General features: G+C 43.4%; 1 protein-coding gene and 1 pseudogene across 1 annotated transcript in view; one reads left to right on the top strand and one right to left on the bottom strand.

Annotated features, from left to right (window-relative positions):
- The window catches only part of LOC147750841 (protein RIC-3-like), a 193,078-nt gene that overhangs the window by 13,602 nt on the left and 154,081 nt on the right, over positions 1-25,395 (top strand). The window lies entirely within an intron of this gene.
- Positions 2,668-4,189, bottom strand: LOC147750842 (dynein axonemal assembly factor 10 pseudogene; annotated as a pseudogene).

A 25,395-nucleotide genomic window follows, 5' to 3' on the forward strand; every position in this document is an offset into this window, starting at 1 on the left:
AACAAGTCATGACTATTGGCTTTGTTAATGGTTGTTAGTTGCATAGGATAAATAGGCAGCAACTGTGGCTTGTATATAATATTGAAAAAGCCTCCACTTAAAGCCCTAGTGACACCACAACAATGTCGCTGCTCCTAAGTTTAAACAAGCATTTGCAATGCAATAGGTCTCGCATTTACGCAAGTTTGAGCTATGGACATTGCAAATAACAATTCCTTTTATTTTTGTTTTTAAAACCTATTTAAAAGGCATTGTCATTTACAATGCCAACAGCTTAAACTTGCGTAAATGCGAGACCTATTGCATTGCAAATGCTTGTTTTGCATAGCCTTGTAAGTGTGTGTGTGTGTGTATTTTATATGTATGTATATATATATATATATATATATATATTTTTATCAATCGCCTCTTGCTCACTCCGTTGAAGAAAGACGATGCAAACCCAGGATTCGGTGCTATGTTATTTTATTTTTTTGCCCTGCACCGCCGCCTTTATGCGTTTCAGCCATCAGGGGCCTTGATCACATGATGTATGTGTGTGTGTATGTGTATGTGTATGTATATATATATATATATATATACAGAAAACTCCTTCCAAGAAAGAAGCAGAGGCCACGTAGGGGATGACAGGAACCACTTTTATTGAAGCTTTGACTCGTACACGGCGGATGCATTTCGGCATTTGTAGCCTTCCTCAGCGCCTAGAGTCTGTGAGCAGGGTGTGGGCACAAGATGGAGTTTAAGCAATGTCCTGCCGCACACCGATAGGTTCGCATCCGACCCCGCCTCCCAAGTGGTCAATCTACTACACCTGAAGATTTGAGGCTACAGCAAAGACTGCAGGTCCCATCAGGGGCCTTGATCACATGATGTATGTGTAGATGTGTGTGTGTGTGTGTATATATATATATATATATATATATATCACATTCTGCATAATTCCCAGATGCCTGGGGACGCTATTGATGTCTTCTCTGAGGCTATGATTAATGATCTTTTAAGAATCAGAATGAAGCAAGGTAACACTGTGCATGTGGGTAACATCACTCCTGCGGAAAGAAAAGCATTGCAGGATCTCATGAAGGACGACAGTTATCATCAAACCATCGGATAAGGGTGGTAACGTTGTCCTCCTCACGAGAGATCAATATCTGAAAGAGGCCATCTGGCAGCTGTCGGATGGAAAATACTATCAAAGCACCAACAATGAGGCTTATAAACATAGCGTGAAATTATATGATGAGCTTGTGCGGAAATGGTATGACAGATCAATGTTAGGGACTGATGAACATTTGTTTTTACGCAGTAACAATCCCACAATCCCTACATTTTACCATCTCCCAAAATTGCACAAGAATAGCCTAGATCCAACTGGCAGGCCAATTGTGTCCTCTGTGAACGGTTTAACGGAACATATGTCTATGTTTGTTGATAATTATCTGTTCCCCTTTGTAGTCCAGTCGTACACCTTCAGGCAGATATCAGGCACCGCTATGGGCACCTGCTCTGCCCCCAGGTATGCAAACTTGTTAGTTGGCTGGTGGGAGGAGCGGGTGCCCAGGCTGTATCAGGGGCAGGACAGTGGAAGAGTAATACAGTGGCATCGATAAATCCATGACCTGTTAATCGTGTGGCAGGGGACGTTGGACATGGCCCATCTGTATATCGATGTTTTAAATGATAATTAGTAAACTCTGCACTTCTCGGGTACCATTAGTTCAGTGGCAGTGGACTATTTGGACCGGAGGGTGTTCACTGACAATGAGACTACACACTGCACTCTTCCGCAAACCAACAGCTGGCAACTCGATTCTTTATGCCAACAGTAACCATCCTCCAAAACTGATCCAGAGCATACCCTACGGCAGAGTTCTTCAAACTGTGGGGCGCGCCCCCCTGGGGGGGCGCGCCATCATCTTGAGGGGGGCGCGTGAACCATCTCAAAATCTCACCGTCCCATGTCGCAAGTACATTTGCGAAGTGCCATACTCATAGAATGTAAAGAAAAGCATTGTCTGCTGTCTGCAGGCAGGCGCGCAACGACGATTAAGGTCAAAGGGCTTCAGCCCAGTCTCCCACCCCTCTTGTGTGGCAGCCAGGGATGAGACGGCTTCCCGAAGCACACGGCCGCACTGAGTACTTCACAGGTGTTTTAAAGACCAATTGCTTCTTAATGATGCCTTTGTTCTTTTTTCACGGCTTCTTAGAGCCCCTGCCTCTCCACTCTGCTTGTTGATGGAACATTAAGCCCCCTCCCCCCCGTCGAAATGTTTTCATAGCCCCCCACAGGCCCGAAATTTGGCCCTAGTTGTGCCTCTGCCTGTAGGGCACATCGGCTGCATAGGGCATGACAGCAATTCCGAACGGTAAGAAAAGGTGCCCTCTTCCGCACAATTTCAAACATCTGTAAAAGTTTGCCCGAAATATGCATTTGAAAAGGATGAAAGGTAAACATGTTTCCTGCTTATGGTGCTTCCTCTAGGCAGCAAGTTATTAATCAAACAAGGTCTCTTTAACGTCCAACTTTCAACGGAGGTATGTACATATGTAGTTCCGTTTAAAATTAAACAGCATTTCATATGCAGCTACTTAAAAAAAATAGAAGAATCCTTGGATACATTCCAGTCTTTAGTGGCGCTTTCTTTGGACGTCAATCTGCCTTAGACTTTATTGTTTAATCACTATGAAATCTCGCACGGTCTGGTCAAACGACGTGCAGACATACAGCCCTTGTTTGTCCAGGCTCCAGTCAATGCTAGCAATGGGCTGTGTGGACAAGGTTACATTCTGCAGAAGAGCGACGGATCCTGCGACCCCCTCCTCCATGCCTACAGAATCTTTCTGCGTCCGCTGAGCGGGATACTCATACTTCCAAAGATGCAGACTCCCAGCTCCTCCTGTTGTCAAAAAAATATCTCTGTTCTATGGCAGGTGGCGAACTTGCCAAACTGTGTATTTGTGAGACTTTTCTGCAAGAGAAGCAAAACCTTTTTTTGGGATGCTGGGTTCTCATGTCAAAAACATGAAACTTCCCTTCCAATGAAGTGGCCACCTGTTTATTCATTATTATATCCTACCTGTCGAACTCGACACTGCAATCTCCATTCTTAATGTTAGTTTTCCACCGAAGAGACCTGGGGGCAGATTTACAATAACTGGCGCATCCCCAGGGATGCACCAGTTATTGTGCGCCGCAGCTCCGCCACCCATGGTGCGCCGCATTTACAATGCGGCGCACCGTTGGGCAAAAATGGAACAGATGCGTGACGCATCTGTTCCGAAAGGTGGTGCATTGCTAGAGTTGCGTCGCAAGCGCGACACAGCTCCAGCAAGGCTCAGGGGTGCCCTATCCGTCCATTGCTGCGTCAAGCCTTACACCTGCTTCAAGCAGGCGCAGGGTTTTAATGCAGCATTGGCCTAAAAGTGACTGAGTGAAATCTTGTAGATTTCACTCAGCCACTTTTGCGAGGCGCATCTGCCCCGGAACGCCCACCCTGCGCCGAAACGCCCACATGTGGCGCAGGGCTTTACAACGTGACGCATCTGCCTAGATGCGTCACGTTGTAAATGGGTCGCAGGGATGCGCCATGTTTACGCCGCCGTTGCGTGACGCAACGGCGGCGCAAGTCCAACATAAATCAGCCCCCTGGTTCTTAGGTCAAACAGCTTAATATCACCATTGTCATATCCTGCACAGACAGCACGTTCTTGTTGATTGCATGCATGTCCGAATGCTATAGTCCAACAGTTTCTCTTAGTTTCTCCTTCTCCAGGTTCCATGTTGGCGACTGGTATACCTTTTTGTCTAGTATCCCATACCTTCACAGTTCCATCTCTGCTCCCAGTAACAATTTCTGGCGCTCCTTCACCGTAAACTGGGATTTCTGCTGCTTCCAAATACCACACATTGACGTTTTCATCAAAATCTCCTGTAGCAAGATACCGATGCTGTAGCGCTGAAGCACCAAATGTTCCACATTTGATGGGCTTGGGCTTTTTCTAGCTCACTCAGCAGCTGCACCTCTCCGTGCTGGATTTTGTAGATCTGTAGTACGCCGGTGCCCCGCAGGTAGTTGCCCAAACAAACAAAACAGGCTCTGTGTGGCAGACACTTGCAATCAAAGACAGTGTAGATAAGTGACTTCTGGATGTGGCAGATGATCTGCGGCTTCTCCAGTGGGCTGCACATGGTGGCAGTTATGGCAGTCGGAACCCCTATGCCTTGGCTTTTGACAACAATACACGAGCAACGCTCCGCCCTCAGCCTTGGACACAGAGGAACAACTTGGTTCACTATCCCTACCAGCAAGAACTGGAGTACTCTTCAGTGTCTATGGTCACTGTAAACGACCACAAAAAACTGCACATGTGCATACACACAGAGAGCCTGCCTGATTTCTATTGAAGTAAAAAGTAAAACTAGTTATTCTGTGCCTCACCTCTACCGATCAAATGGGTGAGATATAGAAATCTGTAAATACAGATCAGAGCCCAGTAGATGAAAATGCTCAGGTGCTCACTAGATTTTTAACTGCCGCCATTGAACATGTTTGTGTTTTCTTTTACTAATTATCCACCGTCCATGTTTTTCAGAACTGTGACTGAAAAGGTGGAGCTGTCTTAGCGCAGTTACATGATGAAAATGTACTTCTGTGTATTTTTCTGACTGCTGTGCCAGGCCCATTCTTTTTCTCAGAAATGTCTTTGATCCTGTGGTCACACGTACGATTCCCTGTAGGTCCACTCAGCCAAACATATTTCTGAGGTTGATAAAATGATAGCCGTTTAGTTGAGTAGCAAAGACGTGATGTCACTTTGTCAAAGGGCAAGTGATGTCTCTTTATGTATTGTCACTGGGGTCAAAGTTCCGGTGTTCTGGCTTTCGCCCTCCAAGCAGATCTTGGAGGTATGCCCAACAGCTGTGCAACATGCACACCCAAGTCATTTTAGCCGAGGACAATGGTGACTGCCAACCCATCTTTTCAATGAGGTATTTAAAATTGTGTATAACCTGTCCATCACCAAAGCACCTATGCCTGTTGGATGTTTATACTCCAGATGCTGGTAGTACAGCTGGAGGCCTGACAGGGCAAAAACTGATTGTAGCTCTCGTAGTAACTGCCCTTCATGGTCCCATTGGAAGCAGCAGAAGACACTATATATGAAGGTAGCAGAGTAAGGCCTTGAAATGGAGTAGCCAGAGGTGACTAGCCAGGCCTACTGGGGGAGAGCGGGTCCACTACTAGTTGGTCACAGGCGTTGAGCACTTGGATGTATGTAGATTCAGTCAGGAGTGGAGTGCAACCTTTACTTCAACCTGAATTATCCGTTGTAGTAATTAAGAAAGGCTTGTCAGTAAGGAGCTCCACAAGCGATACATTTAAGACATTTCAGTAGTGACATCTTGCTTCCTACCATGAGATAAGACATCTTCTTTTTTGTGACAAACTAGGTTGAGGTTCACTCACAAAGTTAGTCTTCTTGCAATGGTGATAAACCCTGTTTGTTCAACAGCACTTCTGTTTTTAGATAAAGCTAGAGAGTCAAATATTCCTGGTACCACTGCTGTATTTGTTCTTCCAGCGGAATGTGCATTTGGAGGCATAGCTTTTCAATAATGTTAGGGCCGTGTGAGTGAGATTTCCTAACAAGCACCAAGGTGTACTCAACTAAAAGATAGGGCAAGATGGAGCTCCTGGACAGTGGTAACAGGCAGGGTTAGGAGCATGCTTTTTCAGTTATTTAGAAAAGTACACCCAGTCAGCATTGGAGCTCAGTGAGATACTCTTGACTATGTTGTCCACTGTAGCCCAGTCTCTCTTTACAGCAATGTAGGGCAGAAAGACCCCGGAGAGCAAGCTAGCATAACCCAAACTTAACATCAACAGACCAGGCTTAGAGTGAGCAGCAGCAGCAGAGTTTTCAGTAGCCCAGGCACAGCAGCAGAACACGTGTGGAAAGATTGAGGAATCAGGGTAAGCAGGCTAGATAAAAGCATCAATTTGTAGAAAAAGCTGCAGAATACCGAACACCGTGCAATAATAAGGCACCTAAACCTCCAGGAAGGGAAAGTTTGGAACTCCCTGAACCATGAAACTGGTGTACTCCATGGTGATCTATATAGCAAGGAACAGATGATCTCACTTTCTTTCTCCTTTTTAATAAAATCTATAGAAACAGTTTCAGAAATCTAACAATATGAACATTATGTGCAAGGATTAATGTGCTGAACGACATTGTAATTTGTTTTTTTCTACTGAGCTGTACAATTCCCATTGTTAAGCTTCAAGCAGTAAAGTTTTGAGCTAATGCTTCTAAGTGGTTGTGGATGTAGTAGGTTCAATCAGTTATTTTCTAAATATGGCCTAGGATATGAGGATGGCGGTCGATTATATAGTGTACAAGATTCCAGAAATTTCTGACAGTTGGTGGGGGGGCCCAACATCAAAAAAAATTCAGCTGGGGGGGCTCAACCTAAAAAAGTTTGAAGACCTCTGCCCTACGGGGAGCATTTGAGATTACGGAGAAATAAGTAGAGATCAGGACTTCGAGGCGGCTGCCTCGGAGCGTATAGTAGATTCAAGATGAGAGGTTACAATCGGGACTCTCTAGAGAAAACCCTTAGGAGGTTTAGACAAATTCCTAGAACACAACTTCTGTTGGACAAACCTAAAAACACAGATACTAGGACAGGAGGTACATTTTGTATTCCCTATTCCTCTGAGGCCAACCATCTCAGAAAAATCCTCCGTAAAAACTGGCATATCCTGAAAACTGATTCCATCATCAAGGATGATATACCAGCACATCCTTTGGTTACATTCAGTAAAGCAAGGTCCTTACGAGATATGTTAGTAAGGAGCCACCTTGAGAAGGTTACACCTGGAGTAGGAACTCTGAAAGAGATGAAATGTTTCTTCCCCTGCAGCAGGTGTAAAGCCTGCGCTGCAAGTAAACGGGTTTTGGCATACAACTTACCTGATACAGGAAGATCCAAAGAAATCAATAAATTCATAACGTGCAGAACACCTTTTGCCGTTTACTGCCTAGTTTGCCCCTGTGGATTACGCTACATAGACAGCACCATACATCAGCTAAAGATCAGAATTTTAGAACATCTGAGGGCAATAGATAAAGCTGACCCTGCCTATCCTGTCGCGAGACACTTCGCGGAGTTCCATCAGAGCGATAGAAACAAACTGCAGTATTTTGGTCTGGATTTCATCCCCAATAACATCAGGGAGGGTGACAGGTTACGCAAACTACGACGTCTAGAATCCAGATATATTATTGATCTTATGTCTAAATCCCCGAGGGGCTTGAATAGTGGAGAGGAATTGGTAGTGCATCTGGGAAAATAGGTTATGACCTAGATGTATACATTAGAACTGCATTCTAGGTTTTTCAAAGCTGTGATTTGAACTGATTATATGTAAATACCATTTTTGTGGATGATATTGGAGCATGCGATTGTTGGAAAAATGATTAGAACATTGATGTATTTGTTTGGTGTTTTACACAAATATGATTGATTAACTGTATAGCTGCTGCTGCACCTATAATAGATTATAGTGATTCTTCGTATATAGCTTGTCATTTCAGGAAGGGACATTTGCAGATACACGGCGAGATATGGACTCTGACACATGTTTCCATTTATGGTTTAATTTAATTTTAGATTATCTATAATTTGGGTAACTACCAGCAGAGCACCGATGACAACTGGTCGTAAATGCACCTGGTTTATATAACTGGTGCATAGGAATAGGGTGCTCATGGTGTGGTTCATTAGGGTGTTGTGTCATTCCCTACATGTGAAATATATAGGGATAAGAGCCGATCCACGGCATGAAAGCTTTAGACCTTGGCAGATTTGGATTTGCCGATCTTTTTTTTTTTTTTTGCTACAATACGCTAGAACATTACCTCAACATGTATATTATTCTGCAGTGTGGCTATATGTTGTGATAATGCGCTGCTACATTTCAAGATGGTGCTCATGTTTTACTAATGTGGTATAGTCCCTCTTTGATTGTTGTGGCTGTATCCTGAAAAGTTTATAAATGTACCAACTTCGTGGTGTCGTGAACACCGAAAAAGGCTTGACGCCGAAACGCGTCTGTTCAACTTGCAATAAAGAAGTTTACGAAAGCGTCCCCCCGAGAGTGCGGTTATTTTTGCAAAATTACACAGAATGTGAGCCTCATGTTTAGCGGCATTCCACTACCGTATACCGCACCCGCCGGAGAGTGCTCCGTTGTGAGAAGTGAATACGGAGCGTTTATATATATATATATATATATTTACAGAGACAACTTAATGAAGAAAGCTGTTATACAAAGTCTAATACTAGAGAATATGAGACAGCTAAAATAATGCTCCGAAAAACATTTGGCACAATGGAAAAGACAAGGCCTTATTTCCAATGAAGAATACAAGGTTATGTACAATGAATTCCCGGTATTACCTGTATTATATTTAATCCCTAAAGTACATAAAAACGTTCTTCCAGTTCCCGGTAGGCCAATTATATCAGCAATAAACAGTTTAGGAGAAAAAGTTGGCCAATACATAGACTACTTTTTGAAAAACTTGGAAATGGATTTGCCAAGTTATGTAAAAGATACCGGAGACTGCCTCAAGAAAGTTGAGCATTTAACGTGGACAGATCTATATTTAATCACTCTAGATATAGAATCTCTATATACGAAGTATAGATCATAAACAGGGAGTAAGAGCTGTAAAACATTTTTGGGATGCCAGGTCAAGCGAATTCTATGAGCAAAACAAGGTGATTCTTGAGCTTATCACTTGGTGCCTGAATAATAATTTTTTTCTTTTTGATAAAGATATCTTTACACAAGTGAGGGTTGTGGCGATGGGGGGCCGGCTTCTCCCCCAGCTATGTATGCTTGCATGTTGGCTGGTGGAGGAGCAGGTCCTCAAGACCACCCATCAGGCACTTTTTGAATCCCATGTGGTGGCCTATTTAAGGTGTATTGACAATATATTTTTGATGTGGAGAGGGAGTGAGAATGAATCACTTTGCTTCATAGAAGAAATTACCAACAGTTCTTTAAATCTTAAATTCACTTCCCATATCCAAAAAACACAGATTGATTTTTTTGGATGTACGACTATACATAAGTGGCGATAAAATAGAAAGTACGCTATATAGAAAACCGACTTCTGGCAATATTACTTTGCACACCACTAGTTCCCATCCTAAACACCTCATTGCTAGCATACCATACAGAGAAATCCTCAGACTTAAACGTATAGGCAGCAATGAGGTGTATTTCAATAGGTGTCAAAATGATCTGGTGAATCGACTAGAAGCCAGAGGTTATACGGATAAAATTATCAGGGATGCTCTAACCAAGGCTAATACATGGCCCAGGAGAAGCTTCTTCGAGAACAACAATACTGAAGAGGAGGGGACAGAATCTCCAATAAGATCTAAAATATGGATACTCCCAGACTAATCACAACGTATTGTAAGGAGGAACACAGAATAAGATTGATCATCAATAAACATTGGCCAATAGTACTCACAGACCGCGTTTTCCGAGATAAACTGACGGAAACCCCCATAATTACTAGATAAGACATCGCCAGAAACAAAAAAAGCAGCCTCCTGGGGACAACCTACAATGGGATTCGAAAATGTGTTACCTGTAGGGCATGTAAGTTTGGCCGCAATATGACTCACTATTCCACCCCATTCAGCGAAAGATCAATTCCTATTCCAGGCAATTACAACTGCAACACCAATTATGCTGTTTATGTTCTGATGTGTACCTGCAGCCTTAACTGCATAGGTAGCACGAAGCTGCAGGTGCACGTCAGAATTTTGCAGCATATAAGGGCCATTCTTCACAGTGATCCAGCATACCCTGTGGCACGCCATTTTAAATGAACCCATGATAATGATATAAATTGCCTTTCCTATTATGTTATCAATGCCATCCCCAAATCGAGAAGGGGAGGCAATAGGGAACGCTAGCTGAGGCAATTAGAAACAAGGATCATTTTAGAGTTCGACAGTAAATGGACCAATAGGTTGAATAATACAGAAGATATGCATAATGTTTTATGAAATCAATGGCGTTATTTATATTCTTCTGTATAGAAAGTCTTTCCTGTTTCTGTAAATATATCAAATTATGGTAATGAAACCCTCTCTCCCAGGATCTGATTTTAGTACCATGAAATAATCTTTTTATGTAAACAAATGGTCTTTAAATGTTTTTAATAGTATTTTGTCCTGTTTAGGAGATTTTACTGTTATTTATATAATGGATTTTAAAAGGTTTGCAATTTAACTGTACTTTATCTGATTTATTTATTTATATGCCTTAAATTTGCACTTTACATTTTGCACAAGGATTGTAGGATCTTGTTTGAAGAGCAGAAAGTTTTTGCACATAAACAGCTTATAACCTGATCAGATATTGGATTTATCCTATGAGATAATTGTTGATGGAATATGACGACTATTGGATGTATTTAAAGGATTTATCCAGATATATTAATATTATAAATAATACATTGTCCTATAGTTGTTTCAAAATAAGCAAGCTAAAATGTGCACATATTTATAATCTAATCATGTGTTTTAGGCGCACTTTTTTAAAATATAATAATGTTTACATTTAAGGCTCTACAATGTATATAGACATGTAGTCTGTCTTCTATGCACGTAGAGGGGTGGAGCAGGGCCGGCTCTAGGCTCATGGTGGCCCTGTGCAGGGAGCGTAGGTGGGGGCCCCCGGAAGAGGGGGTCCGGACGGGGCGGAGCTCAGGAAGGTGTTTTACTAATAATACGTCCAGAAAAGTTGTTAGATGATTGACCAGTAATGCATAGAACCCCCCTTCTCCCACAGAAAGTTGTGATTGGCCCCTAACACTCCCATATATCACTGATATTCATAGACCCTCAGTTCAATGGGGCCACAGGAGCTGCAAGGGCCTGTGTCATGCCTCTACCAATATCATGTGGCGAGAGAGTAATACTCCTCTGGGAGGACCCAAAATTTACTCTGTGTAATTTGAAAGCTTTGTCACAGTAGGTCAAACAGACAATCGCACTGACGTAAAAAATGTCTCATCACACGATCTAGGAGAACTTTTTAAAAAATGTTCTCAGGTTCCAGGGAAGAGATGACCCCCCAGATTTGGTAAGTGATAACAACTCTCAGTGACCATGTACTCTGCCCCTGTCGTAGTTAAACCTGAATCCTCTGGCCAGCGATGGGGCGGCGAAGGGACCCGCTCACCCCACTGAACCCAAAGAGTTGACAACTGCATACAAAGAAATGTTATGATTTTTGTTATTGCTGTTATAATACCTGGAAGTTAAAGTCCCCAAAGAAGCATGCTTGTAATGTGTGTCTCACATAGTTCTTAGCTTCTGACCTGCTTAGACATATTCGTCCTTTATTTTGTTCTTGTTTCTGGTTGAGGCTCAACTCCCTGATTGGCTGGTTAATTATTCTATGACACGGTGGGATGTTAGGAGCTCTCTGAGTGGACAAGTGTCGGCTAGGGCTGGTGTGAAAGAAAAGTGCATCGTTTTTTCCTTACTCCCAGAAATTTCTCCTTAAATTAATTCTTGAAAATGGTATTTTTGATTGTCGCTCTGGTAATCTAGTTGGTAGGGTGGGAAGGACTTTCATCGGTTAGTTTGGTGTGCGGCCACTAATTCCTTTGAGATACTGTGGTGCATTTTTGAAAGCCATCTTTAACTCATCTTTTAGCCAGAGAAGTTGGTTGCTTTAGGGAATGTGCTTGAATCTGGGGTACATTCTGACTGAGTTGTGGCCACCTATTGACCTGCATTTGAGAGGCCAGTGGGCCAGGGGAAGAGTCATCCAAAAATAGGGTATTTGATTGTTCAATGTTGGCAGGAGTTCTGCAACTGAGCAGTGCCTTCTGGGACTTGTAGTCTTTATTTCAGCTCACGCTGTTGGACCCACAGACCCCTGATAAGGGGTTGTCATAGGAAACAGCACGGGCAGGAAACCGGTGCCACAGAGAAACCCGAAGATCATTTGCAGATTGTGAGGCAAACACCTGACACGTAACTGACTTCCCCCAACTCACCCGGCCTTTCTGGAAATACCCCGGGTTTCCTTTAGGACATCTTAATGTGTGTGTACAGTAACAACAATAATCAGCCAGAGAAACCCTTCTTTGGGCCAAGGAAACAAACATGAACACGCCTGTGTACTCGAGCACCGCCAATCTCTCAGCTAGGCCGCCTCTCACGTTCCCCTGTGTGGGGACAAGTCACTGAGAAGCAGTGTGAAGAAAGACACAGAGCGAAGGGTTGGGTAGCTGCCTGCAGGAAAGAAGACCTGGACAGTGAGACAAGGACATGCCTCGTGCCCTGGCACACTGTGGTGTTAAGGCACCCTAGGCCAGGGCCTCTCTCCACTCTGAGAGTCACAAGATCACACGGTGGGTCTCAGTGGAGCGCTGACTCTGGATTGACACACCCTGCACCGCAGATCGAGGCACTGCCCTCTACCGCCACACCTCCTGCATAGTGGGACGTTGTAATGGACAATTGTGTAGAAGGCACCGCCCACCCAATCTTCCCTATGCACTGAATACAAATGTTAGTGTTACACAACTCAATGTTACTTTATTAGTTCTGTTCACAGGATGAAAGGATGAGACATCTCCCCCTGGATTCAAAACTCCAACAGACAGATCTCTGGAGTAGAGCACTGATCCACTGAGCTATTTTACCAGCTACAAGATTAGATTAAAGGGTCATGAAAAAAGATGTATCAAGTGGACTCGGAGAGAAAGGAAACTCTGACGTAGACAACAGTTCATAAACCCACTGAGCTATCCTGCCATCTACAACCAAGTAGACCCAGGTGGCCATAAAATAAGACATTTCTTATTTTTTAGGGGGACGACTTAGAAGCAACATAAACAGCGTATGCTCACTAAATAGGTGCTACGTGTATGAATACACGCCCCTGCAGCAGCCATGGTGCTAAACCAAGAAAACAAAAATAAAAAAGAAGGTTTAAAAGGTTACAGCAAAGTCAAAGCTATGGACCATGTGGAGTGTATAACAATGCAACAGGAAGAGAAATGGAGTAACTATTTGGGGACAGGCACTTCTTGCCTCCCACCTGGTAATAATTATTTATTCATAGCCCTCAGTTCAATGGCACGGATTACCCAATTCGGGTACAAAGGGGAGTTTGCACCTCACTCACGATTACAACGAGCAAAAACGTATTTCACACTTTTGCACCCGCTTGGATAATGCTAGGAACAAATTGGGCAGAGTTTGATTATAAAAGCATCTAATTTTCTGAATTTGCAGCTCAGAATGAAGGAAGAAGTTATTGCCCATTCTGATGCCTGGCACTCTGTCTGGGCGCCCTCCACCTGGTACATAGGGCACCAGGCGGTAAGGACAGTTACAGGGTGCAGTTTTACTATCCTAAGTACTGCCAGGGGGCCGCCAGTAATCCAACTAGTTCAGTGGCGTAACAAAAGTTGAGGGGGCCTCCCTGCAAGGTACATGGAGGGGGCCCCGCTCCGGATTTAATCCGGAACTTTCAGGCCAGAGTACTTCATAACTGCCAAGGTTTTAGATTGCAATGTGTGACATTTTCATAATTTCACTGTAATTAGGAGTGACATTTAAAAAACTGAGTGAGACACTTTCTCGCGAGCAAAATCAAGCAAAGAAGACTAGGGACACTTAAATACCAGAAATTACACCCATTTGAGCAACAAGAAACTCTAAGAATATATTAAAACTAATGCAAAGCACCAGAAATGGGAGAGCACCAACCTAGTGCCCTGTTTACTTAGTCTCATGATCATGATGCGCTAAAAGTAAATTAAATTAAATAAGGATTGGAGAAGGTACTAGTGACACTTAATCTGTAGCGAGCAGCACGTTATTGGACAGACAGTAATCAAATATTGCAGTGACTGTGTTTTATTCTAATATCGCCCTGACCACTCATAGCTGCCAGGTTTTCGGACTGCTTATGTGTGCAATTTTGGTGGTTTCAGTGTGTGTGTAAGTGACATTATACTTCCAAATGAGTGACACATTTTCTCAGGTTAATCAAAGCAGTAGCTGGTATTTGTGTGCTTCTCTGTGAATGTTCGATTATGCAAGGTAAAAACCCACCTTCTGTAGTTAATCAGTGAAAACCAGTCAAGGCCAAACAAATGGAAAACCTTAAAATATGAACAACTCCTCAACGTGTCCCAGATGGCAAATACATGAAGATGTAACATAGGCAAGCATGTGTCCCCACGTTTGCTGTACCTGAAATAGTCTTGTAAAATGCCCCAGGTTGCATAATTTGATCACCTGAAAAACCTCCCACATAGAAATAACTAAAGGGTTCTGCTGAAAACAAAACTGCCCGCCGACCTATCAGCTGAGAGGCGCCAGCGTGGATTTCAGCTGGTACTATTAATCATTGAAGATTAGAAACCATCTGAGTTTAGTGAAGCGCATCAATCGACCCCAATGACACATCCTAAGTACCATAACCAAACCCTATCAACCATGCACCCAAAGAAACTTCATTGTAAGTATAAGCGCTATATAATTGACGAAGGGTCACCTACGTACTCCGCAATTTAAAAGTGCCTTAGGCCTATCATATAGAATGTGCTACGTAAACTAGCACAATACTTTTTAAAAATCGCTATTAACATATGCTCCATGTGTTACTTCTTTAAAAGGCCGACCAGTCTGTGACCTTGCGCACATCTTTATAATCATGTATAAGAACTGGCAGTGGCATCTCAGTGTAGGCTGCCGTCTTCTCTTGTTTCAATTTTCCCACCTTACCTGCCCCTCCCGCTGACCCTATTTCAGCACTGAAGTCCCCCACTTTACAAACCCTCCGGGTTCTTTCATAGTCTCACCCTGTTCACGTCACCTTTTCTTCTGGTTTTATCAGCGTTCATTATCCCTCTCTTTTCTACATTGCCGTTCATGTGCTGATCGGGGCCCCACAATTAGGCAAATTATCGCGGTGCTGCATGAGACACCGTAGAAGGGCGTCTGGTATGTGCGCTAGAGGGCCATGGTGGGGTAGGGACAATAGAGCACTCATATTTAAAGAATTTACGGAGCGGACTGAGTTTTTTTTGGGTAACCAAACTGTGGGAAGCAAAAGGGTCACGGGTATCCCCAGAGGTGGTGTTGTGTAGGCACAGTAGGTAAGGAGGGGGGGGGGGAGAAGGGAAGGGGGGCCTTCCCAGGGACGCAGTTGTATACCTGAGCGAGCCTCTTCCAGGCTTCCTAACTGCGAAAGGCTGGCACATGCGGCTAGGGCTGTAGGAGGCCAAATAGAAGAAAACTGGAACAGAGTCTTGACTTACTCTGTCGGCCGCGAGTAGCATTGACGGAACGGGCCAGCCACAATTACTCCCCCGGCTGCACGGTTCAGGTCGGACATTCCGACCAACTCACGCTGCGGCGGCATTTGTTGCACTGGACTGAAGGGCAGCTTTTGAGCCAATCACGCAGCAGTGAGCACCACTCTCCGGCCGCGGTCACCGTCCGGTTCAAATCATTACGCCGGAGGGCGGGCATTTACTAGGAGCTGCCAAACAAAAAACTATGCTGCGTGCGCCTGCCCACGCTGGCCCGCGTATGCTGTTGGCCAATTAAATCATTACACGTAAGCCGTGCAACCTGACGTCAGCTATTGGCGCGGTTTTTGGTAAAACGTAGCAGGCCAGCCGCGAACTAAGCCATTCCGCGTCACGTGGGCTGCGGGGGCCTGTGTTACGCCCCTGAACTAGTTCCGATCCGATCCTCGGCTCGTCCGTTGGTCGTCGTGGCGGCCCGTCGGGTTTGGCGGCCCTGTGCAGGTGCACAGTTTGCACATGCCTAGGGCCGGCCCTGGGTGGAGAGAAGTGAACACAAACAACCCCAACACGTCCCACAAAACAAAAAATTAATTGTTTTGAAAAAACTGCCCTCACTCACACTAAGTGTGTGACATGCGTCATCATCGGGTCTGCTTACAATACGTCCAGGTGTAGCCACACTCTGGACGGAGCATGGGGGGGGGGGGTTTAAACAAAAAAGACCACAGAACAACAATACGCAACCAAACAACATATATGTAACAAAAACACAAAACAGCCCTCCTAATACCGCCTTTGCCAACGTGTTTCCCCCGACTTACTGTGCCAAGAAGGTCACGCCGGTCTTCTTCAGGGCATGTGTCGCCACCCGTCCCGCTATCGGTCACACTGTAATTTGGTTAAAGTACTGATATGCTAATCACATATGATTCCAATTGAACCGATAAGTTTGGGCTCCCAACAATCCTGAAAACATATACTGGAAAGATAAGGGACCCCTGTCAATGTGTTGTAAGGAACCACGGGGTGGGATAAAATAAATCATACAATCCTACCCCCTATGATTCATTAAAGGTATTATCTTATTGTCTGTGATCTATGGAAATATCAAATCCTATTCCCCATCAGTATTCAATTAAAAACAATGCTGTATACTCTCTTCAACCTACATTCCTTGAAAGCACTTTGGCCTCTGTCTCTGATGGCGCTTCCACTCATAGCCAGTTTCTCCCCCTACATTGTTACTGGCAGTAAAGTGGTTAATAAATCAAATGCACGACTCACCGAGTTTATTGCGTGTGTAAACTCGACATGGCGTCTCGCAGGTCGGTGTCCCAAGAACACAACCTGTGATTGTAAAGAAAAAGACACAAGCACAAACAAACCCTGGAACTACATCGTATCTCATATGTAATTACACCGAGCTAATTTTAGCACTTGCATCAGTATCATGGATAGCGAGTTAAAGTCCAAGCGCTACGGGCGTTCGTAAGTTAACCCAAATCAGCCCAGATCAGAACTTCTACTCGCCGATATGTAAACGGCGCCACAGTCCCGACCCCCTCGCTTTATGCCTCCTTATTGTTCCGAGGAACCCTCCTCGTGTGTTAGCCTGCTATTCAGATTGCCGCGTGGATGATGGCGTTCTGTTCAGAAGCATAGAAATAGTGAAATTGCTCCACCTGCAGCTGTTGTGCTTCTCGGGACGCAAGGAAAGACGTCATACGTCATACCGTAGCGTGTACGTGCCCTGGAAAACATGGGAAGTTGAATACCGATGTGTATGTTTGCCGACATCTCGGCCTCAATAACTCTAATGCGGTCACCCCTGTAATTAGTGTCCGATATTGGATACAAGAGCATGATTGATCCGGGACGGGCATTAGGGGCAACACTTGCTAGGATCTCTGGCAGTCCGAATCAGGTCGGGCAGTATTAAGTTAGTACCAGTCACTGCCCTTCCCCTGTGGTATCTACTACAGGGCACCCTCTAGGTATGATGATCTTTCCCAGGGCCTCCCATAAAGTAATGTATACAATTTGGGTAATTGTGATTGGATAAGGATTCCTAAACTGACTCCTAGGGTCCTGACGTTTCTATTTATATGTCATGGTGGAGGGAATCTCCCACTGACAATGTTAAACTTCTAGTAACCAAGGTTAGGGACTACTGTCTCCCCAGTGCTTGCCAAGGTATTTCATCCTTCAGGCCATTGATGTGACTTCTCAAGCGGTAAACCCATTTTTGCTCACGAAGTAGCAGAATCCTATGTTCATCTGTCATATGTCTCCCAAGATTTGGTTTTTCAATTACAGTCCAGCTACAATAGCTACGGCTCTATTGCCTGATTTTCATGCTGAAAATGAATTAAATAAATACCCTTGGACTGCAGTTGGATTGCTGTGTTAATTTGCTCGGATTGGAGTGCATTGGCGTAACAACTGTTGCGCTTTGTGAAACTGGAGATATAAATATATATATATATATATATATATACACACACACACGTCTTGTAACTGTGTGTGTGTGTGTGTGTGTGTATGTGTGTGTGTGTGTATATATATATATATATATATATCAGAACCTCCTACCCACCTTGTCGCCCCTCTGTTGCATGAATGCTGTTTTCTGCCTCCTGTTCTGCCTGACAAAAGCGGATACATCACTTCACATTTTTCAGTCGTCAGAGGTGCCTGTGAATGGAACATAAAACTTTCAGTTGAGCTTTGCAGAATGACCTCACCTTTGTCCCAAAAACCGGGAAGTTTACCTAAAATTAAGAAAAGTGTTGGGACACGGGAACAGTCTTCTGAAAACTGGACTGTCCGGGGAAAATCCGGGACGTTTGGTAACCCTTCTTATATATGACCTGTATGCTCTGGACTCCTATCTGCCGATCTGCTTGATAGTTGTCTCCCCCCGAGGCCCAGGGCTGCAGCCATGATCGCTGCGCCTATTCTGAAAGAGTGGTCCCAAGACGCGTGGGTGCCAGTCCAGCTTGTTCCAGGGCTTGCGCACAACTTGTGTGTATTAGTACCTGGTGTATAACGAGTGGTTTTCCCCGTATTTCTTCGTGAGGCATACAGGGAAGCTGTCTGAAGTGGACAGGCATCGCAAGGTGATAGCCGCCTTGGAAACTGCAGCGCGCAGGACTGCTGACATTGCGCGTTCTGTTCACAGGCGAACAAATCTAACCAAGGTTCTTCCCACAGCTGAAAGAGACCTTGTGCCACCTCAGACTGGAGACGCCGTTCTTGATCCTGAAGCATAATCAAACAGGGAGTTCCCAATATAACCCTATGGGCATCTGGGATATACTCATACAACAAAGAACACAATGATGCCTCGGGACAAATTCAATCCAACTAAGACAAACCGGTTTATTAATTACCTATCTGAGCCTATTCATGTTATGTAAATAAATCCTCTGGTTTTAGTCAATCCCCAACCGTTACCTCAAAAACAGATCTGTTCTACGGAAGTATATCCTATATTATCACTTTGCTTTTTTATTTTTGTTAGACTGTTATTCAAAGATGACATTTACATGCATATATATATATATATATATATATATATATATATATATATATATATATATATATATACATGAATATTTACAAACATTTACAAACGTATATAATTATATATCATTTCATCAACCGACTGAATAATAGAAACAACGTTATAATTTCACTTATTAATTCTTGTAGCCCCTCTTAGTCTAACAGGATGCTCTACCATACATTGCAAATGAACATTCCTTCTCACTAAGATCACCCTATCTCAGCAGTACTACCAGATCAACAATTCATTCCTCTTCTTTTCCAACTGCTGTTATAAGCATTTGCATATTTCAATTCATTGGGTGTCCATATAAGTAATGTCGACGCATTTCAGCCCATCAATTTGCGGGCCTCATCAGGACTAGGGCTTCCAATCAACAATTTTATAAGCAAAACCTAAAATATAAAAAAAAAAACTATTTATACATACAAATCCACGTATCAATTCTCATAATTACATATGTTCCAAAACTTTCTTGGGACCTCTATATACAAACTATTCATTGTATTTCTTATAGCATAAATACATATCAATTCAAAAACACATACCCTGAAGTGACGGCAGCAAGAAACTATTGATAAGTGTGCTTACATGTATTAACATTAAAAAATCTCTTTTTAATGTGTCCCAACTGTGGTTTTACCCTAACCACACCGTGCTGTTCAATGAAAAGTGCTCCCAGTGCATAATAGTTAAACGCCGATTTCCCAAGTATCATGCACTGCCAAAAAACCACAAAAACAATCATTTGATTATGTGGAATACCTCTATTGACGTTCCTATTGAAAAATCCTGTGTCTCAGGTTACAAGTCCTGTCGATAATGGGCTATCACAGACCGTTATGATATAGCCCTTTCCAATTGATTCTCCTCTGTCAACTAAAACGACAAAAGTGAAAAACCGATGTATCTAATTGCCAAACAACTAGTTTCTCGAATGTCAAACAGTCCCCATGTGTACTTAGATCAACACCGAGTAAGCAGAGAAACGTTCCACTCTTCCAGTTCAACTTTCGTTTTCCCCGTGTGCGTTGGATATTCTGAAAATGAATTATGGGGGAGGCCACTTAATAGCTTGACACTATTGCTGCATCTAAACCAAGTTACTCCATGTCTGTGGTATTCTAAACCCGACCGGAGAATAGCGCAGCTTACCTTACAAGTATCATCGGTGCTGCAACCAATGTTTCAAACGAACGCCATTGCCATAAACGTCAATCACGTAACGCGGAAGTGGCGATTAAGTCTACGCTGCGTCTCACGGTGATACGGGCTTGGAGCTGATCTAATCTATGGAGTTCAACCACACGCAATTCACAACTTTTAACAAATGGGAAGGGACTGAGACACTTTGTGGATTAATGCATTGCTGCTGAAAAACTCTGCGGTCGGACTCAGGGGGGCACACAGAGACTTGAGGTATTTGTATTTCTCCTACCCGCCTGCTCACTTTTAAACTACCTCCTTTGTTCAAAATGGCTGGAGCCATAAACCTGTAGCAATAAATCCCCCCACCCTCCCCCCCGTACCTCTGTCCACGAGGCTCCTCACTTTAACTCCCCCACACAGCATTCCTCCCAGATAGCTGGAGCATTGCTGGCTCTGATGGAAAGTGAAATTCCTCCCCCTATTCTTAAAGTAATAGCAGCAGACAGAGGACTAATATCTCCACCTCCCCTGCATGCATGAAGGAGAAGGGAAACTGCTCTTATATGCTTGCTAAGCAACATCAACAAACAGAGGACTAATGTCTCTATCCCACCTACTTGGCGGACATGTTTGACTAGTCTCTCACAGGGACGGACTTCCTGGATTAGTAATTTTCTTCTTTATCTGAACATTCGCTAAGATTTTAACATTCTAGACTAATCACAACTACTGAGCACTTGGCTCAGTTAGGTATCTACACCCTCTTGTGAAAGAATGCCTGCCTATTATTGTATCATTATACTTTTAACTATATTCTGAACATGTGTAATGCACAGAATGCTACCTCATATATGAAAGAATGTCTGCCTATTATTGCAGTTCACTCCTAGCTTTACTCTGAACATTTGTAATGCACATTTGTAATGCCCTGCCACACCATATCTGAAAGATCGTTTGCCTAGTTTTGCAGTATTGTACCTATACCGGTATTTTGAACATCTGGAATGCACAGATTGCTACCTCATACACCTTTTACCGCAGTATTATTCCTCGACCTGTATTTCCAACATCTGTAATGCAATGCTACCTCATTTACCTTGGTTGCTAACTAATATCATTTCTGACCTCTATGATTTTGGATTTTTGATGGTGACACTACCTCATATATATATTTGGTTGATCACTAATCCCACTGTCTTACTCTATAACCTATACAATTGTAACCTATTGTATGTATATGTTACCCTGCACACTCTTACATTTAGGATACGCCGATTGATCACTAGTACTATTCCTACACCGTGTAACCTACTGTATGTTTTTGTTTTTCCTGCACATATATACCAATATAGTGCATTCTCCAATTCCCACCTAAACCACCATTGCAACATGGATCCCCCTCCATCCCCCCATTCTCAGTCCCTATTACCCTCTCACCTCCTCTCTTAGTATAACTCCCCCTCCCTACAACATGACCACTCCCAATCCAATTTCCCCTCCTACTCTCAGCCCCCATTATCCTTCCTGCACCCCCACCTCGACTATCAGTCTCCCAGCACACACCCTGACCCACCCACCTACCTTCAGTGCCATCACTCGCACCACCAACCCCCTCCCCACCTCATCCACACCCCTCCCGCCCAAAACATCCCTTCTCCCTAATACCCTCCCGTACATCAATACAACGCACACCTCCTCGAACACCAGCCCACTCACCCACCTGCAAACGAACTCCCTGGTCAGCCATTCTCCTCAGTCGGCCGCCCCCACCTCCACCACCTACCCCACGATGGACAACATCATGGCCACCCTCGCTCAGATCAAAGATGACATACACAACATCAAGGAACTACTCGCCGCACACCCCATACACCCCTCACCCACCTCCCCTCCCAACCTATCCCCTACCCATCTGGTTGACTCACTCACTCAACACGCCACAAACCGAGCGTCAATCCCCGCTCTTAGACGCAGCAATTGCCCTCGTCCCCCTCGTCGCCCCTGCAACACCTCACACAACTACACCTCCCCGCCCAACGGGTCCTCCACCCTTCCGTCGAACTCTCTCACTCAACCTTGATTTCTGTTAATTGTCTGATTGCTCACATGTTGGACTTTGTAGCCTTTTACTTGTACTATTTTGTACACAGGTTGGCTTTGTAGCCACCTATTTGTACCATTTATACTATGTGACCTATTGATCTATCTGTCTGACTATGCTCCCCCATGTACTTCTCTTTGTAAAGCGCTCTGATATCCGCAAGGATCTTGTCCGCGCTATATAAAACTTTCAAAATAAAATAAGTAGAACGCCGTGGGAAATAGACAAAATACTACAGCATTGCAAGTCCCTGACTAAAAACAAAAAAATATATGCCAGTATCCTCCAACTAGATATATTAAAGGGACTAACACTATAAACATTAATTTAGAAGCTGAATCGAGAAAAGAACAGGGTCAAACCAATTACCTTATCTTTAAAGAAAACAGCTCACGGTCCTGTTATGTTTTAATTATATTGTGTGTGTATTACTTTAAGTTGCTCGTGGGGCCACTGTTATGGAATGAATAGCTGGCTTGATTCTGGTTCTATGGTCCGTTACTGTGGAGCCGGACTTGAACAAGCTGCTTCCCTGGCACTCACCTGTTGTGTACCTTTCTTGGATATATAAATAAAGGACTACCATTGCTACAACTGATTTGGATCCTTTTCTACAATTGGCGACGAGGGAAACCAGTGTATTACAGTTGATTTTGTGGAGATTTCGAACTTTATTACACTTCGTGTAACAAAAAAAAAAGGGGAAAGGAATGGAAATACGAGAGGAAAGTAAAGAAAACAGAGAGAACTGTTCGTGAATTCCTGCTGGAAGATTTGCTTATATATGCATTGTGGTAACCTTTATGGTAAGCTTCCACCATACCTTGATCTGCGCAGTGTCCGTTGAATCTTTTCCTCGGCTGCATCTTTTGAGCAGCGGTAAGATTCAGCACGGTCTGCTTGGTGACGCGTGCTCTATCGTGTTGAATTTGCGTTAGGATGTCAGTACGCGTGACCTTGCGCAGCTGCCATTTTGAGAGCGCCGAGAAGACTATTACGAGTCATTGTGAGAGAGCAAGAAAAAGACGTTTACAAGTCTTTGAGTTAACTGGCTGAAAATGTGTTCATGAGTTATTTCATGTGAGCAGTTTACCAGCGGTTAGCAGGAGTTCACTGGGACTTTGCAACAGGTGAGGAAGTCGGGAAAAAAAAAGTTTTTTATATACATTTAATTTGATTCACAGTTATTGAATAAAGGAAAGAGCAATTTATTTTTTTGGGTGCATGGAAGAAGGTGATGCTCTGTGACTAAAGACAAGGAAATGGCACAACAAACTTTTCAATTAGTGCTCCTTAACCATTTTGGGCATCTGGTTCACAACCCACCACCTAATGGGTTGAATGGAAAGAGTATTTTATTAATTATATTGAAGCTATAGATGAGGCAAAAAAGATGAAGGCTGAACAGAATAAGAGAATGTTATTGCCTTCATTAGGACCGGTTGGATTAAAAATTTATTCAAGAATGAGTAAACAACTGGACCAGGATGTAGACATGTTGGAAAATGCTATTAAAGATATGGATAGATACTTTTCACCAAAAGTCTGTATTGGGGTCATAAGGCACAGATTTTTCCAGAGGAAGCAGACAAAGGAAGAAACGGTGGATGAGTGGATGGATGATTTGAAGAAGCTGGCAATTGACTGTAAATTTGGTGTGTTAGACGATGACTTAATTTGTGATCATTTGGTCATGCATAATAACAATTCGACCTTGCAGGACCAATTATGGGTCAATGGGGATGCACCTTTCGATGATGTGGTTGCTATAATGAGAAAATCGGAGATGTCCGGCAGATGTGCAACGATTGTTAAAAAGTCTGACAAAGATCTAACCAAGACATCTGGGGCGATATGTAAAATTCAAGCACCATCTAAGAGTTTTCATCAGCAGTGACAGAACAAAGGAACTGTTCAGCCTACAAGATTCCAGAATAAGGATAGGAAAATAGATGAAAGGAGATGCTATCGTTGTGACAGCAGAGAGCATTTAGCGTTTAGTAGATATTGCCCAGCATTAAAAAAAGAAATGTGGGATTTGTGGTTTAATGGGGCATTTTAGTAAAATGTGTAAAAGACGTGGTAATGTAAAATATATTTGGGATGTGCATGATGGTGAGTTGGAAGAGAATGTGGAATATGATGAATGTATCAAGAACGTGAGAGGGAATTATGTCATTAATATCACAGAGTTCTTTAGAGGGTAAACCTGTGTGTGAGATTTCCTTAGGAGGTGTGAAGGTCCATGTGTACGCAGACTCGGGTTTTCCTTACACAATGGTGAATGAGGATGTTTGGAAGGAGAGATTGGTCAGGAAATTTAGGGATCAACTGTGTGTATCAGATATTTCTCTGGTTAGTTATACGGGACAGAGTATTGAAATGCTGGGTTTTAGATGGCTGGTCTTTTTATTCAAGGGTAGATCTACTAGGGGTAAGTTGTATGTGTCAAAGTTGGGACCATCGGTGCTTGGGTGGTTTGATCAAAAGAACCTGAATATAATTTTGGACCCTAATAGCATAGAAAAAGTGCTGGTTTTGGATGAATGCAGCAAACTTAGTGATGCTATGTGTGAAAGATTTCCTAAAGTGTTTGGAGGGGAACTTGGTACTTTAAAAGGTTTCGAACACAGGATTGTGTTGAAAGCGAATGCGGAACCTAAGGTTCACAAAGCCAGACCTATCCCTATGTTGATCAGGGATGAGGTCAAGAAAGAGTTACAGGGGTTATTATCCAAAGGGGTAATTGAGGAGGTGGAAACATCCGAATGGATTTCTCCCATTGTGGTTGCTCGGAAACCCAATGGAAAAATTAGTTTATGCATTGATTTGAGGCACCTGAACAATAATATCGTAATTGAGAGATTTCCCCTTCCTAAGATCAACGAGATGGTGGCTTCTTTGAGGGGTGCCACATGGTTTTTAACTATCGACCTCTCGGCTGCATACCATCAGGTGGAGCTAGAGTTTTAATCCAGAAAACTTACGGCGTTTATTACACCGTTTGGGTGTTTTCAGTTTAGGCGTATGCCGTTTGGACTGGCGTCGGTTGCGGCCGTATTCCAGCGTCTCATGCATAGATTTGGAGATATGGAGATGGTATAATTTTTTCAGGACGACATCTTAGTGGCTACAGCTAGTAAAAATGAACACTATTTGAGGTTAGGCTGGGTTTTAACCCTTTCGATGCTCATGA

The sequence above is a fragment of the Lissotriton vulgaris genome, chromosome 1_1 (genome assembly GCF_964263255.1).
Source record: "Lissotriton vulgaris chromosome 1_1, aLisVul1.2, whole genome shotgun sequence".
Classification (NCBI taxonomy): Eukaryota; Metazoa; Chordata; class Amphibia; order Caudata; family Salamandridae; genus Lissotriton; species Lissotriton vulgaris.